The 14,664-nt window shown below is 38.8% G+C and overlaps 1 protein-coding gene across 19 annotated transcripts in view; it reads right to left on the minus strand.

Moving 5' to 3' along the window:
- The window catches only part of SYNRG (synergin gamma), a 95,840-nt gene that overhangs the window by 63,476 nt on the left and 17,700 nt on the right, over positions 1-14,664 (minus strand). The window lies entirely within an intron of this gene.

Here is a 14,664-nt window from a genome sequence, read left to right on the forward strand (position 1 = left end):
AAGAGTCTTTACTTTTAAGTAATCTCTACACCCAAGAGGCTAGAACTCAACCCCGAGATCAAAAGTCACATGCTCCGCTGACTGAGCCAGCTGGGTGCCCCATTTTTAATGTTTTTTTCTTAAAAGATTTTATTTATTTATTTGAGAGAGAATGAGAAAAGGGAGAGATAATGAGAGGGGAGAGGGTCAGAGGGAGATGCAGACTCCCCACCAAGCAGGGAGCCCGATGGGCGACTCCATCCTGGGACTCCAGGATCATGACCTGAGCCAAAGGCAGTCGCTTAACCAACTGAGCCACCTGGGTTTTTGTTTTTTTTTAAACAACACTAAGATCTTGATTTTAGATCAAGATTTAAGATCTTGATCTTTTTGTTGAAGAAATCATGTTAGTGTTTTCCTCAAAGTACTCCTTTTAGAAATTATCAAAAATATCCCCTCATTCTGAACTTTGAAAAAAGTGCATCTCATTGAAACAGTAGGGGATTGTTTTAAGGCCTAGAAATAATATAATGTGGGTAAAGCACCTAGAACACTGTGTGGCATATATGAGTAAATAGCCGTTATTATAATTATTAAAAACTATACTGACGAAGTATAATTATACTGATGAAGTAATACACTCTCAAAAACAATGATGACCCCATTTTTTTTTCTGGAACAAAGTAGGGTTCTGCAGGCAAACACAAAGTCAAAGCAACTAAATAAGAAAAATGAACACTTCATAGTTATAATATATGTATCATTTTATTGTGTTCATGCCATATGCCAGTTATAGAAGTAGGCACTTACATACACTATTCTCAATATATGTAAGATCCTTAGAGATATTTCTGATAACAATCAACAAGGATACCTTAATATTAACACTTATAAAGCTCCTCATATGTCCCAGGGACTTTTCTAAGGGCTTTACATATATTAATACACTTAATTCTTGTAACAAAACGAGGCGGTAGGTGCTACTATTATTCTCATTTTATAGATGAGGAAATTGAAGTACAAAATAGTTAACTACCTTATTTACTGTGGTTAAGTGGTAGAGCCAGTATTAGAACGAGGAAGTGTCTGGTTCCAAAGTCCATGTTCTCCACCATTAGGCCATGCTGCCTCTCCAATTACTAGCTACCACAGATTTAGACTTAAAAACAATTTTAATGTGTTCTGTTGTGTGTTTATTCATATGATCAGTCATATACTTGCTCAATGAAGAGTAGCAGCTTGGAAGGCTTATGAATGGTTTTAGGACCTTACAATGGGAGTTACAAATAATTCATATTGAAATTACTAACACTGTCTATTCTAAATCTTGGGTGGGGGTGGCAATGTATACTTACTTTTAGTCATGGTGTGGTTCTCTTGCTGCTAAAAATTAGCACTGTAGTCCTAGGATTACATTTATTTTTTTTTTCCAGATCTACTTAAGTATAATAACTAAATCAATTCCCTATTTTTTCCAGCTTTACTGAGATGTCGCTGACATAACACTGTGTAATTATAAGGTATGCAACCTGTTGATGTGATACACTTACATACTGCAAAATAATTACCACTGCAGTATTAACACCTCCATCATGTCACATAACCACCATTTTTCTTCTTTTTTTTTTTTTAAGATTTTATTTATTTATTTGACAGACAGAGATCACAAGTAGGCAGAAAGGCAGGCAGAGAGAGAGTGGGGGCGGGCAGCAGGCTCCCTGCCTAGCAGAGAGCCTGATGCGGGGCTTGATCCCAGGACCCTGAGATCATGACCTGAGCTGAAGATAGAGGCTTAACTCAATGAGCCACGCAGGCACCCCTCATCATTTCTTTCTTGCGATGAGGAATTAAGTTCCTTTTTAAATTGACATTAGTTTGGGGCGCCTGGGTGGCTCAGTGGCTAAGGCCTCTGCCTTCGGCTCAGGTCATGATGCCAGGGTCCTGGGATCGAGCCCTGCATCAGGCTCTCTGCTCAGCGGGGAGCTTGCTTCCCTCCCTCTCCCTGCCTCTCTGCCTATTTGTGATCTCTGTCTGTCAAATAAATAAATAAAAATCTTAAAAAGAAATGGACTTAGTTTACTCAAGGCACATAAAAAGCAACCCCCCCACACAAAAACCCCACTCAACTCATACAGGCCAAAAGACCAGATATTCCACAAAAATAATAAAGAATGAAAGAAGGCATTTTCTTGCACATTGCCTTCCTATTTACAAAATTCTGTTCTTCAAGAAGATTCAAGCTTGCTAAATGATATTTTGTCTTTCTCCTAGTACTGAAAAGTTACTTTATACATTTATACAGTTTCTTAATTCATTCTTTTGAAATCTAGATATACCAAAAGGTTAAAAAATACTAAACTTTAGTTATATACTGGGTGGATCACATGACAAAAGAAATAACTCAGAAATCTGAGATATATCCAAAAAACTGCTAAAAACACTAAAGATAAAGAAGTTCACTCATAGATGTAGAATACTGAAGGCTACTGAAGACTTGAGTAACTGGAGAGACAGGACAGACTAAAAAAGTAAAAATATCAACTTCAATCAAAATCCCGACAGATTTTATGTGGAATTGCACAAGATTATCTTTAAAATTCATACTTAAGAGAAAAGAAATATGAATAGCTAAAATTCTTTAAAAGAAGATCCAGGGGCGCCTGGGTGGCTCAGTGGGTTAAGCCGCTGCCTTCGGCTCAGGTCATGATCCCAGGTCCTGGGTTCAAGCCCCACATCGGGCTTTCTGCTCAGCAGGGAGCCTGCTTCCTCCTCTCTCTCTGCCTGCCTCTCTGCCTACTTGTGATTTCTCTCTGTCAAATAAATAAATAAAATCTTTAAAAAAAATAAAATAAAAGAAGATCCACACAAGCAGTTATTAAGGCTTATCTTGGGCTAGAAAAATTAGGAGACTAAGTTACTGACACAGGGATAGACAGAGATAGCAATGGGATAAACAGAAGAGCTCAGAAACTAACCCAAAGCATATAAAGAAATTGGATAGTATAGGAGTAATCTTAGAAATCAATGAGTAGGGGCGCCTGGGTGGCTCAGTGGGTTAAAGCCTCTGCCTTCGGCTCAGGTCATGATCTCGGAGTCCTGGGATCGAGCCCCGCATCGGGCTCTCTGCTTAAGCAGGGAGCCTGCTTCCTCCTCTCTCTCTCTCTCCCTCTCTGCCTGCCTCTCTGCCTACTTGTGATCTCTGTCAAACAAATAAATAAAAATCTTTAAAAAAAAAAAAAGAAATCAATGAGTAAAGAATGGGCTATTGATAAGTGATTTGAAGACAACTGTCTACTCAAACGGAAAATAATAAAATTAGAACTTTAGACTCACACTGATACCAAAGATCAACTCCAGATAGGTTTAATAAGAAAATATAGGAGAATAATATTATGATCTCAGAGTAGGACTATATCTAATGAGACATAAAACTCAAAACCATAAAAGAAATGATTTATCCATCTGTCTTAACTTTTACAACACAGGACACTACCACCAAAATTAAAAGACAAACCAAAGTATAGGAGGAGATAGTAGCAACACAAATAACCACAAAGGCAAGAATCCAGAATATACAATGAACTCTTAGAAATCAATAAAACTAGAACAAATAGCAAAAAATTGGAAGCAACTTAAATGTCCATCAACCGAAGTATATATACTCATGCACTGGAATACTATACAGCAGCTATATGAACAAACTTGGCTTCACTCTGTAACAGGGATAAATCTAGGGGAGAAACAATGTCCAATTAAAAAAATCAAATGCAGAAGGGCACAAAACCTAGAAAATATATAATGTCCATGAATATTCAAACATGTAAAATAGTAGAAGTATAAGAATACATACGAAAACAATAAGCATTGAAATTTTTTTTTTAAGGTTTTTTTATTTGACAGACAGAAACCACAACTAGGCAGAGAGGCAGGCAGAGAGAGAGGAAGGGAAGCAGACTCCCCGCTGAGCAGAAAGCCCAATGTGGGGCCCGATCCCAGCACCCTGGGATCCTGACCTGAGCCGAAGGCAGAGGCCCCAACCCACTGAGCCACCCAGGCGCCCCAAGCATTGAATTTTTGATAGTGATAACCATCTCTGGGGAAGTAGAAGAATGGAATTATAACTGTTTTGTTCAATTCTTTAAAAAAATATAAGGCAAATATGGTATGTTAAAATTTGATAAAAGGATATGACTATCTTCATAGAAAACCCTGAGGAATCTACAAAAAAATTCCTCTAATTTTTACAAAACGAACATACCCAAATCAATAATTTCTATATATTAGCCTTGAATAGGACACTGAAATAAAAACACAATGCCATTTATAATTACTCAAAAGAATGAAATGCCTAGATGTAAATCTAACAAAACATTAAAAGAATTTATATGGTGAAAACTATACAATGCTGATGACAGAAATCAAAGACCTGAATAAAGACAATATACTGCTCATATAATGCAAGAATCCACATATTAAAGATGTCAATCTCCCCCAAATTGATAAAAAAGGTTTACCATAATTCCTATCAAAACTCCAAGAAGACTTTTCATAGATACAGACAACATTATCCTAAAACATGAATGGAAAGATAGAAGAACTAGAATAGCTAAAATAATTTTGAGAAGGCTTATCATATAGTCACAGAGATTTAATGAGTAATCAAAATCACCCAACAAGAAAAGTCCTGGATCTGATGGCTTTGCTGGTAAATTCTAACAAACATTAAAAAATAATAATAATAAACAACTTGACTCCATGAAAACCTTAAATCAAGAAACACTATCCACAGAGAAAAAGGAGCCCACAGAATGGAAGACAATATTTGCAAATCACACATCTGATAAGGGATTAATATCTAAAATATATAGAGAAGTCTTACAATTCAACAACAAAAAATTCAAAAATTGACAACAGACCTCAATAAACATTTCTCTAAAAAAGATATATAAATGGCCAATAACCACATGAGAAGATACTCAACATCATATTTTGAAGATATGTAAATCAAAACTACAATGAGACACTACCTCACACCCACTGAAACAGCTACTACCAAAAAAACAGGGGGCACCTGGCTGGCTCAATTGGTAGAGCTAGAGCATGCAACTTTTGATCTCAGGTCATGAGTTCAAGCTCCATGTTGGGTGTACAGCCTACTTAAGAGAACAAAAGCAAAAACAAAAAACAGAATGAGGGTAGTCTGGGGAAGATGGCAGAGTAGGAGGATCCTGAGCTCATCTCCTCCCATGGACACACTGAGAAAGGAATTACATCTATGTGACTAACTCTGAAAACAACCTGAAGACTGGCAGAATAGACCTTCCACAGCTAATTACAGAGAAAAGCCCACATCAGAAAGTGTGGGAGGGGAGCTAAATGAAATGGAGATAAGCAATATGCCTGATAAAGAGTTCAGGCATGGTCAGTAATGGTCACAAAGATACTCACTGGACTTGAGAAAACAGTGGAGGATCTCAGTGAGACCATCAACAAAGAGAAAATATTAAAAAGAACCAGGCAAGGCTAAAGAATTCAATAACTAAAATTTAAAAATACACTAGGTGTAATCAACAACAGATTAGAGGAAGCAGAAGAATGGATCAGCAATCTGGAAGCCAGCTTAATGAAATGCAACCAACCTGAACAGCAACAACAACAAAAAGAATAATAATAAATGAGAACAGGTTAAGATAACTCTGCAATAGCATCAAACATAACAATATTCATTTTATAGGGATCCCAGAAGAAGAGAGAGAGAAGGGAGCAGAAAACTTATTTGAAGAAATAATAGCTGAAAACTTCCTAATCTGGGGAAGGAAACAGACATCCAGATCCAGGAATCAGAGAGCCCCCAACAAGATAAACCCAAGGAAGTCCATATCAAGACATACAATAAATAAGAAGTAGTGATAAAGAGAGAATTTTAAAAGCAGCAAGAAAGAAGAAAAGTCAGCTGATAGCTTTATGGGATTTCCCTTGTACAAGGGACAGCTGATACAAGGTATCAGCTGACTTTTCAGGAGAGACTGCAGGCCAGAAGGCAGTGGCATGATATATTCAAAGTGCTAAAAGTAAAAATCCTGCAAACAAGAATACTCTACCCTGTAAGGTTATCATTCATAATAGGAGAGATAAAGAATTTCCCAAATGTACAAAAGTTAAAGGAGTTCATCACTAAACCAGCCTTATAAGAAATGTTAAAGGGAATTCTTTGGCAAGAAAAGGCCACAATCAGGAATAAGAAAATGATGAAAGGAAAAAAAATCTCACAGGTAAAATGCAAACATATATTAAAAGTAGTTGATTAGTCACTTAGAAAACCAGCATGGAGGTTAAAGCACAAAAGCAGTAAAACCAATTATATCTATAAAAATTAGCCAAGGGATTTGCAAAACAGAAGGATGTAAAGTATGACATCATATACATAAAATATGGGAGCAGGAAGTAAAAATTTAGTGCTATTAGAACGAGTTCAAACTTAAGTGACTATCAACTTAATAGACTGCTACAGGCATAAGACATTATATATGAACCTAATGGTAACTACAAATAAAAAACCTGTAATAGGGAGGAGTCAAGATGGCGGAGTCGTAGCAGGCTGAGACTACTTCGGGTAGCGGGAGATCAGCCAAATAGCTTATCTAAAGATTGCAAACACCTACAAATCCAACGGGAGATTGAAGAGAAGAAGAACAGCAATTCTAGAAACAGAAAATCAACCACTATCTGAAAGGTAGGACTGGCGGAGAAGTGAATCCAAAGCGACTGGAAGATAGACTGCGGGGGGAGGGGCCGGCTCCCAGCGAGCGGCGGAGCAACGGAGCAAAATCAGGACTTTTAAAAGTCTGTTCCGCTGAGGAACACGCTCCAGAGGCTTAACTGGGGTGAAGCCCAGGCGGGGTCAGCGCGGCCTCAGGTCCCGCAGGGTCGCAGAAGGATCGGGGGTGTCTGAGTGTTGCAGAGCTTACCGGTATTGGAGCGGGGAAGCTGGCTACAGAGACAGAGCCGAGGAGTGACTCTCAGCTCGGGGTTGCCTTGAACCGGTCACAGGCTTGGTCAGCTCGGAGCGCGGACGGAGGCCAGGGTGACGGGAGTCATTGGGCGCTGTTCTCTGAGGGCGCACTGAGGAGTGGGGCCCCGGGCTCTCGGCTCCTCCGGGCCAGAGACCGAAGGCCGCCATCTTCATTCCCGTCCTCCGGAACTCAACGGAAAGCGCTCAGGGAACAAAAGCTCCCGAAAGCAAACCCTAGCGGATTACTCAGCGCGGCCCGGGTAAGGGCGGTCCAACTCCGCCTGGGGCAAAGACACTTGAGAATCACTACAACAGGCCCCTCCCCCAGAAGATCAACGGGAAACCCAGCCAGGACCAAGTTCACCTACCGAGGAGTGCAGTTTCAATACCAAGGAGAGCGGCGGAATTCCAGAGGAGAAGAAAGCAAAGCACGGAACTCATGGCTTTCTCCCCATGATTTTTTAGCCTTGCAGTTAATTTAATTTTTTTTTCTTTTTCAATTTTTTTTTCTTTTTCTCTTCTTCTGCTAAATTTTAACTTTTACCGTTTTCTTTTTTAAAGTTTTTTAAATAGTTTATCTAATATATATATATATTTTTCCTCTTTTTATATTTTTTCTTTATCGGCTTTCTTTTTTTAAATAGTTTCTTTTTTTTTTTCTTTTTGAACCCCTTTTTATCCCCTTTCTCCCCCCTCACAATTTGGGATCTCTTCTGATTTGGCTAAAGCATATTTTCCTGGGGTTGTTGCCACCCTTTTAGTATTTTACTTGCTCCTTCATAAACTCTTATCTGGACAAAATGACAAGGCGGAAAAATTCACAACAAAAAAAAGAACAAGAGGCAGTACCAAAGGCTAGGGACCTAATCAATACAGACATTGGTAATATGTCAGATATAGAGTTCAGAATGACGATTCTCAAGGTTCTAGCCGGGCTTGAAAAAGGCATGGAAGATATTAAAGCAACCCTCTCGGGAGATATAAAAGCCCTTTCTGGAGAAATAAAAGAACTAAAATCTAACCAAGTTGAAATCAAAAAAGCTATTAATGAGGTGCAATCAAAAATGGACGCTCTCACTGCTAGGATAAATGAGGCAGAAGAAAGAATTAGCAATATAGAAGACCAAATGACAGAGAATAAAGAAGCTGAGCAGAAGAGGGACAAACATCTACTGGACCACGAGGGGACAATTCGAGAGATAAGTGACACCATAAGACGAAACAACATTAGAATAATTGGGATTCCAGAAGAAGAGGAAACAGAGAGGGGAGCAGAAGGTATATTGGAGAGAATTATTGGAGAGAATTTCCCCAATATGGCAAAGGGAACAAGCATCAAAATTCAAGAGGTTCAGAGAACCCCCCTCAAAATCAATAAGAATAGGTCCACACCCCGTCACCTAATAGTAAAATTTACAAGTCTTAGTGACAAAGAAAAGATCCTGAAAGCAGCCCGGGAAAAGAAGTCTGTAACGTACAATGGTAAAAATATTAGATTGGCAGCAGACTTATCCACAGAGACCTGGCAGGCCAGAAACAGCTGGCATGATATATTCAGAGTACTAAATGAGAAAAACATGCAGCCAAGAATACTATATCCAGCTAGGCTATCATTGAAAATAGAAGGAGAGATTAAAAGCTTCTAGGACAAACAAAAACTGAAAGAATTTGCAAATACCAAACCAGCTCTACAGGAAATATTGAAAAGGGTCCTCTAAGCAAAGAGAGACCCTAAAAGTAGTAGATCGGAAAGAAACAGAGACAATATACAATAACAGTCACCTTACAGGCAAGACAATGGCACTAAATTCATATCTCTCAATACTTACCCTGAATGTTAATGGGCTAAATGCCCCAATCAAAAGACACAGGGTATCAGAATGGATAAAAAAACAAAACCCATCTATATGTTGCCTACAAGAAACTCATCTTAAACCCGAAGACACCTCCAGGTTTAAAGTGAGGAGGTTGAAAAGAATTTACCATGCTAATGGACATCAGAAGAAAGCAGGAGTGGCAATCCTTATATCAGATCAATTAGATTTTAAGCCAAAGACTATAATAAGAGATGAGGAAGGACACTATATCATACTCAAAGGAACTGTCCAACAAGAAGATCTAACAATTTTAAATATCTATGCCCCTAACGTGGGAGCAGCCAACTATATAAACCAATTAATAACAAAATCAAAGAAACACATCGACAAGAATACAATAATAGTAGGGGATTTTAACACTCCCCTCACTGAAATGGACAGATCATCCAAGCAAAAGATCAACAAGGAAATCAAGGCCTTAAATGACACACTGGACCAGATGGACATCACAGATATATTCAGAACATTTCATCCCAAAGCAACAGAATACACATTCTTCTCTAGTGCACATGGAACGTTCTCCAGAATAGATCACATTCTTGGTCCTAAATCAAGTCTCAACCGGTATCAAAAGATTGGGATCATTCCCTGCATATTTTCAGACCACAATGCTCTAAAGCTAGAACTCAATAACAAGAGGAAATTTGGAAAGAACCCAAATACATGGAGACTAAACAGCATCCTTCTAAAGAATGAATGGGTCAACCAGGAAATTAAAGAAGAATTGAAAAAATTTATGGAAACAAATGATAATGAAAACACAACGGTTCAGAATCTGTGGGACACAACAAAGGCAGTCCTGAAAGGAAAATATATAGCGGTACAAGCCTTTCTCAAGAAACAAGAAAGGTCTCAGGTACACAACCTAACCCTACACCTAAAGGAGCTGGAGAAAGAACAAGAAAGAAACCCTAAACCCAGCAGGAGAAGAGAAATCATAAAGATTAGAGCAGAAATCAATGAAATAGAAACCAAAAAACAATAGAACAAATCAACAAAACTAGGAGCTGGTTCTTTGAAAGAATTAATAAGATTGATAAACCCCTGGCCAGACTTATCAAAAAGAAAAGAGAAAGGACCCAAATAAATAAAATCATGAATGAAAGAGGAGAGATCACAACGAACACCAAAGAAATACAGACAATTATAAGAACATACTATGAGCAACTCTACGCCAACAAATTTGACAATCTGGAAGAAATGGATGCATTCCTAGAGACATATAAACTACCACAACTGAACCAGGAAGAAATAGAAAGCCTGAACAGACCCATAACCAGTAAGGAGATTGAAACAGTCATCAAAAATCTCCAAACAAACAAAAGCCCAGGGCCAGACGGCTTCCCGGGGGAATTCTACCAAACATTTAAAGAAGAACTAATTCCTATTCTCCTGAAACTGTTCCAAAAAATAGAAATAGAAGGAAAACTTCCAAACTCATTTTATGAGGCCAGCATCACCTTGATCCCAAAACCAGACAAGGATCCCAACAAAAAAGAGAACTACAGACCAATATCCTTGATGAACACAGATGCAAAAATTCTCGCCAAAATACTAGCCAATAGGATTCAACAGTACGTTAAAAGGATTATTCACCACGACCAAGTGGGATTTATTCCAGGGCTGCAAGGTAGGTTCAACATCCGCAAATCAATCAATGTGATACAACACATTAATAAAAGAAAGAACAAGAACCATAGGATACTCTCCATAGATGCTGAAAAAGCATTTGACAAAGTACAGCATCCCTTCCTGATCAAAACTCTCCAAAGTGTAGGGATAGACGGCACATACCTCAATATTATCAAAGCCATCTATGAAAAACCCACCGCAAATATCATTCTCAATGGAGAAAAACTGAAAGCTTTTCCGCTAAGGTCAGGAATGCGGCAGGGATGTCCGTTATCACCACTGCTATTCAACATAGTACTAGAAGTCCTAGCCTCAGCAATCAGACAACAAAAGGAAATTAAAGGCATCCAAATCGGCAAAGAAGAAGTCAAACTATCACTCTTTGCAGATGATATGATACTCTATGTGGAAAACCCAAAAGACTCCACTCCAAAACTGCTAGAACTTGTACAGGAATTCAGTAAAGTGTCAGGATATAAAATCAATGCACAGAAATCAGTTGCATTTCTCTACACCAACAACAAGACAGAAGAAAGAGAAATTAAGGAGTCCATCCCATTTACAATTGCACCCAAAACTATAAGATACCTAGGAATAAACCTAACCAAAGAGACTAAGAATCTATACTCAGAAAACTATAAAGTACTCATGAAAGAAATTGAGGAAGACACAAAGAAATGGAAAAATGTTCCATGCTCCTGGATTGGAAGAATAAATATTGTGAAAATGTCTATGCTACCTAAAGCAATCTACACATTTAATGCAATTCCTATCAAAGTACCATCCATTTTTTTCAAAGAAATGGAACAAATAATCCTCAAATTTATATGGAACCAGAAAAGACCTCGAATAGCCAAAGGAATATTGAAAAAGAAAGCCAAAGTTGGTGGCATCACAATTCCGGACTTCAAGCTCTATTACAAAACTGTCATCATCAAGAGAGCATGGTACTGGCACAAAAACAGACACATAGATCAATGGAACAGAATAGAGAGCCCAGAAATGGACCCTCAACTCTATGGTCAACTCATCCTCGACAAAGCAGGAAAGAATGTCCAATGGAAAAAAGACAGCCTCTTCAATAAATGGTGTTGGGAAAATTGGACAGCCACATGCAGAAAAATGAAATTGGATCATTTCCTTACACCACACACGAAAATAGACTCAAAATGGATGAAGGATCTCAATGTGAGAAAGGAATCCATCAAAATCCTCGAGGAGAACACAGGCAGCAACCTCTTCGACCTCAGCCGCAGCAACATCTTCCTAGGAACATCACCAAAGGCAAGGGAAGCAAGGGCAAAAATGAACTTTTGGGATTTTATCAAGATCAAAAGCTTTTGCACAGCAAAGGAAACAGTGAACAAAACCAAAAGACAACTGACAGAATGGGAGAAGATATTTGCAAATGACATATCAGATAAAGGGCTAGTGTCCAAAATCTATAAAGAACTTAGCAAACTCAACACCCAAAGAACAAATAATCCGATCAAGAAATGGGCAGAGGACATGAACAGACATTTCTGCAAAGAAGACATCCAGATGGCCAACAGACACATGAAAAAGTGCTCCATATCACTCGGCATCAGGGAAATACAAATCAAAACCACCATGAGATATCACCTCACACCAGTCAGAATGGCTAAAATTAACAAGTCAGGAAATGACAGATGCTGGCGAGGATGTGGAGAAAGGGGAACCCTCCTACACTGTTGGTGGGAATGCAAGCTGGTGCAACCACTCTGGAAAACAGCATGGAGGTTCCTCAAAATGTTGAAAATAGAACTACCCTATGACCCTGCAATTGCACTGCTGGGTATTTACCCTAAAGATACAAACGTAGTGATCCGAAGGGGCATGTGCACCCAAATGTTTATAGCAGCAATGTCTACAATAGCCAAACTATGGAAAGAACCTAGATGTCCATCTACAGACGAATGGATAAAGAAGATGTGGTATATATACACAATGGAATACTATGCAGCCATCAAAAGAAATGAAATCTTGCCATTTGCGACGACGTGGATGGAACTAGAGGGTATCATGCTTAGTGAAATAAGTCAATCGGAGAAAGACAACTATCATATGATCTCCCTGATATGAGGGAGAGGAGATGCAACATGGGGGGTTGAGGGGGTAGGAGAAGAGTAAATGAAACAAGATGGGATTGGGAGGGAGACAAACCATAAGTGACTCTTAATCTCACAAAACAAACTGAGGGTTGATGGGGGGAGGGGGTTGGGAGAGGGGGGTGGGGTTATGGATATTGGGGAGGGTATGTGCTATGGTGAGTGTTGTGAAGTGTGTAAACCTGGTGATTCGCAGACCTGTACCCCTGGGGATAAAAATATATGTTTATAAAGCTGTAAAAATAAAAAGTAAAAAGAAAAAAGAAAGGATGAATACCCAAGTTTTGTAGCAACATGGACGGGACTGAAGATATTATGCTGAGTGAAATAAGTCAAGCAGAGAGAGTCAATTATCATATGGTTTCACTTATTTGTGGAGCATAACAAATAGTATGGAGGACAAGGGGAGATGGAGAGGAGAAGGGAGTTGAGGGAAATTGGAAGGGGAGGTGAACCATGAGAGACTATGGACTCTGAAAAACGATCTGAGAATTTTGAAGGGGTGGGGGGTGGGAGGTTGGGGGCACCAGGTGGTGGGTATTGTAGAGGGCACGGATTGCATGGAGCACTGGGTGTGGTGCAAAAATAATGAATACTGTTATGCTGAAAAAATAAAAAAATTAAAAAAAAAACCTGTAATAGATACAAAAAAATAAAGAGAGAGGAATTCAAACATAATGCTAAAGGAAGCCATCAAACCACAAGGAAAGACAGCAAGACAAGAAGGAACAAAAAATAATGACAAAAACAACCATAAAGAAGTAACAAAATGGCAATAAGAACACGATTATCAGGGCACCTGCGTGGTTCAGTGGGTTAAAGCCTCTGCCATCGGCTCAGGTCGTAGTCCCAGGGTCCTGGGATCAAGCCCAGCATCAGGCTCTCTGCTCAGCGGGGAGCCTGCTTCCCTTCCTCTCTCTTTGCCTGCTTCTCTGCCTAATTGTGATCTCTATCTGTCAAATAAATAAAATCTTAAAGAAGAAAAAAGAACACGATTATCAATAATTACTTTATTTAAGAGATTTATTTTCTTTTACTTTTTTAAAAGTAAGCTCTATGCCCAAAGTGGGGCTCGAACTCATGACCCGGCGATCAAGAGTCACATGTTTTAAGGACTGAGCCAGCCAGGTGTCCCTTCATAATTACTTTAAATGTAAATAGACTAAATGTTCAAATCATAAGACATAGGGTGACTGAATGGATTAAAAACAAGACCCACAACCTATATGCTGCCTACAAAAGACTCTCTTTGGAGCTAAAGACACATGCAGATTGAAAGTAATAAGGGAGGGGTGCCTGGGTGGCTCAGAGGGTTAAGCTACTGCCTTCAGCTCAGGTCGTGATCTCAGGGTCCTGGGACTGAGCCCCGTATCCGGCTCTCTGCTCAGCGGGGAGCCTGCTTCCCCCTCTCTGTCTGCTTGTGATCTCTCTCTCTCTGTCAAATAAATAAATAAAATCTTAAAAAAAAAAAAGGTAGTAAGGGATATAAAAACATTTACCATGCAAATGGAAGTGAAAAGAAAGCCAGGGTAGCAATACTTACATCAGACATTAAAACAGACTCTAACAAGAGACAAAAGGACAAGAGGATATAAAAATTATCAGTATCTATACACCCAACATAGGATACATACATAAAACAAACATTAATAGACATAAAGAGAAAAACTGACAGTAATACAATAATAGTAAGACTTTAACACTCCACTTACATCAATGGAGAGATATTTGAATGACACTTAGACCAGATGGACCCAACAGATATATTCAGACAATTCCATCCCAAAACCGTCGACTACACATTCTTTTCAAGTGCACATCCAACATTCTCCAGGATGGATGACATCTTAGTCCACAAGTCTCAACAAATTAAAGAAAACTGAAATCGTATTATGCATTTTTTTCAACCACAACAGTATGAAACTAGAAATCAGCCAAAGAAAATATCTGGAAAGAACACAAATAACATGATACTAAACAATGAATGGGTCAACCAAGAAATCAAAGAGGAAATCTCAAAATACATGGAGCCAAA

The sequence above is a fragment of the Lutra lutra genome, chromosome 16 (assembly GCF_902655055.1).
Source record: "Lutra lutra chromosome 16, mLutLut1.2, whole genome shotgun sequence".
Classification (NCBI taxonomy): Eukaryota; Metazoa; Chordata; class Mammalia; order Carnivora; family Mustelidae; genus Lutra; species Lutra lutra.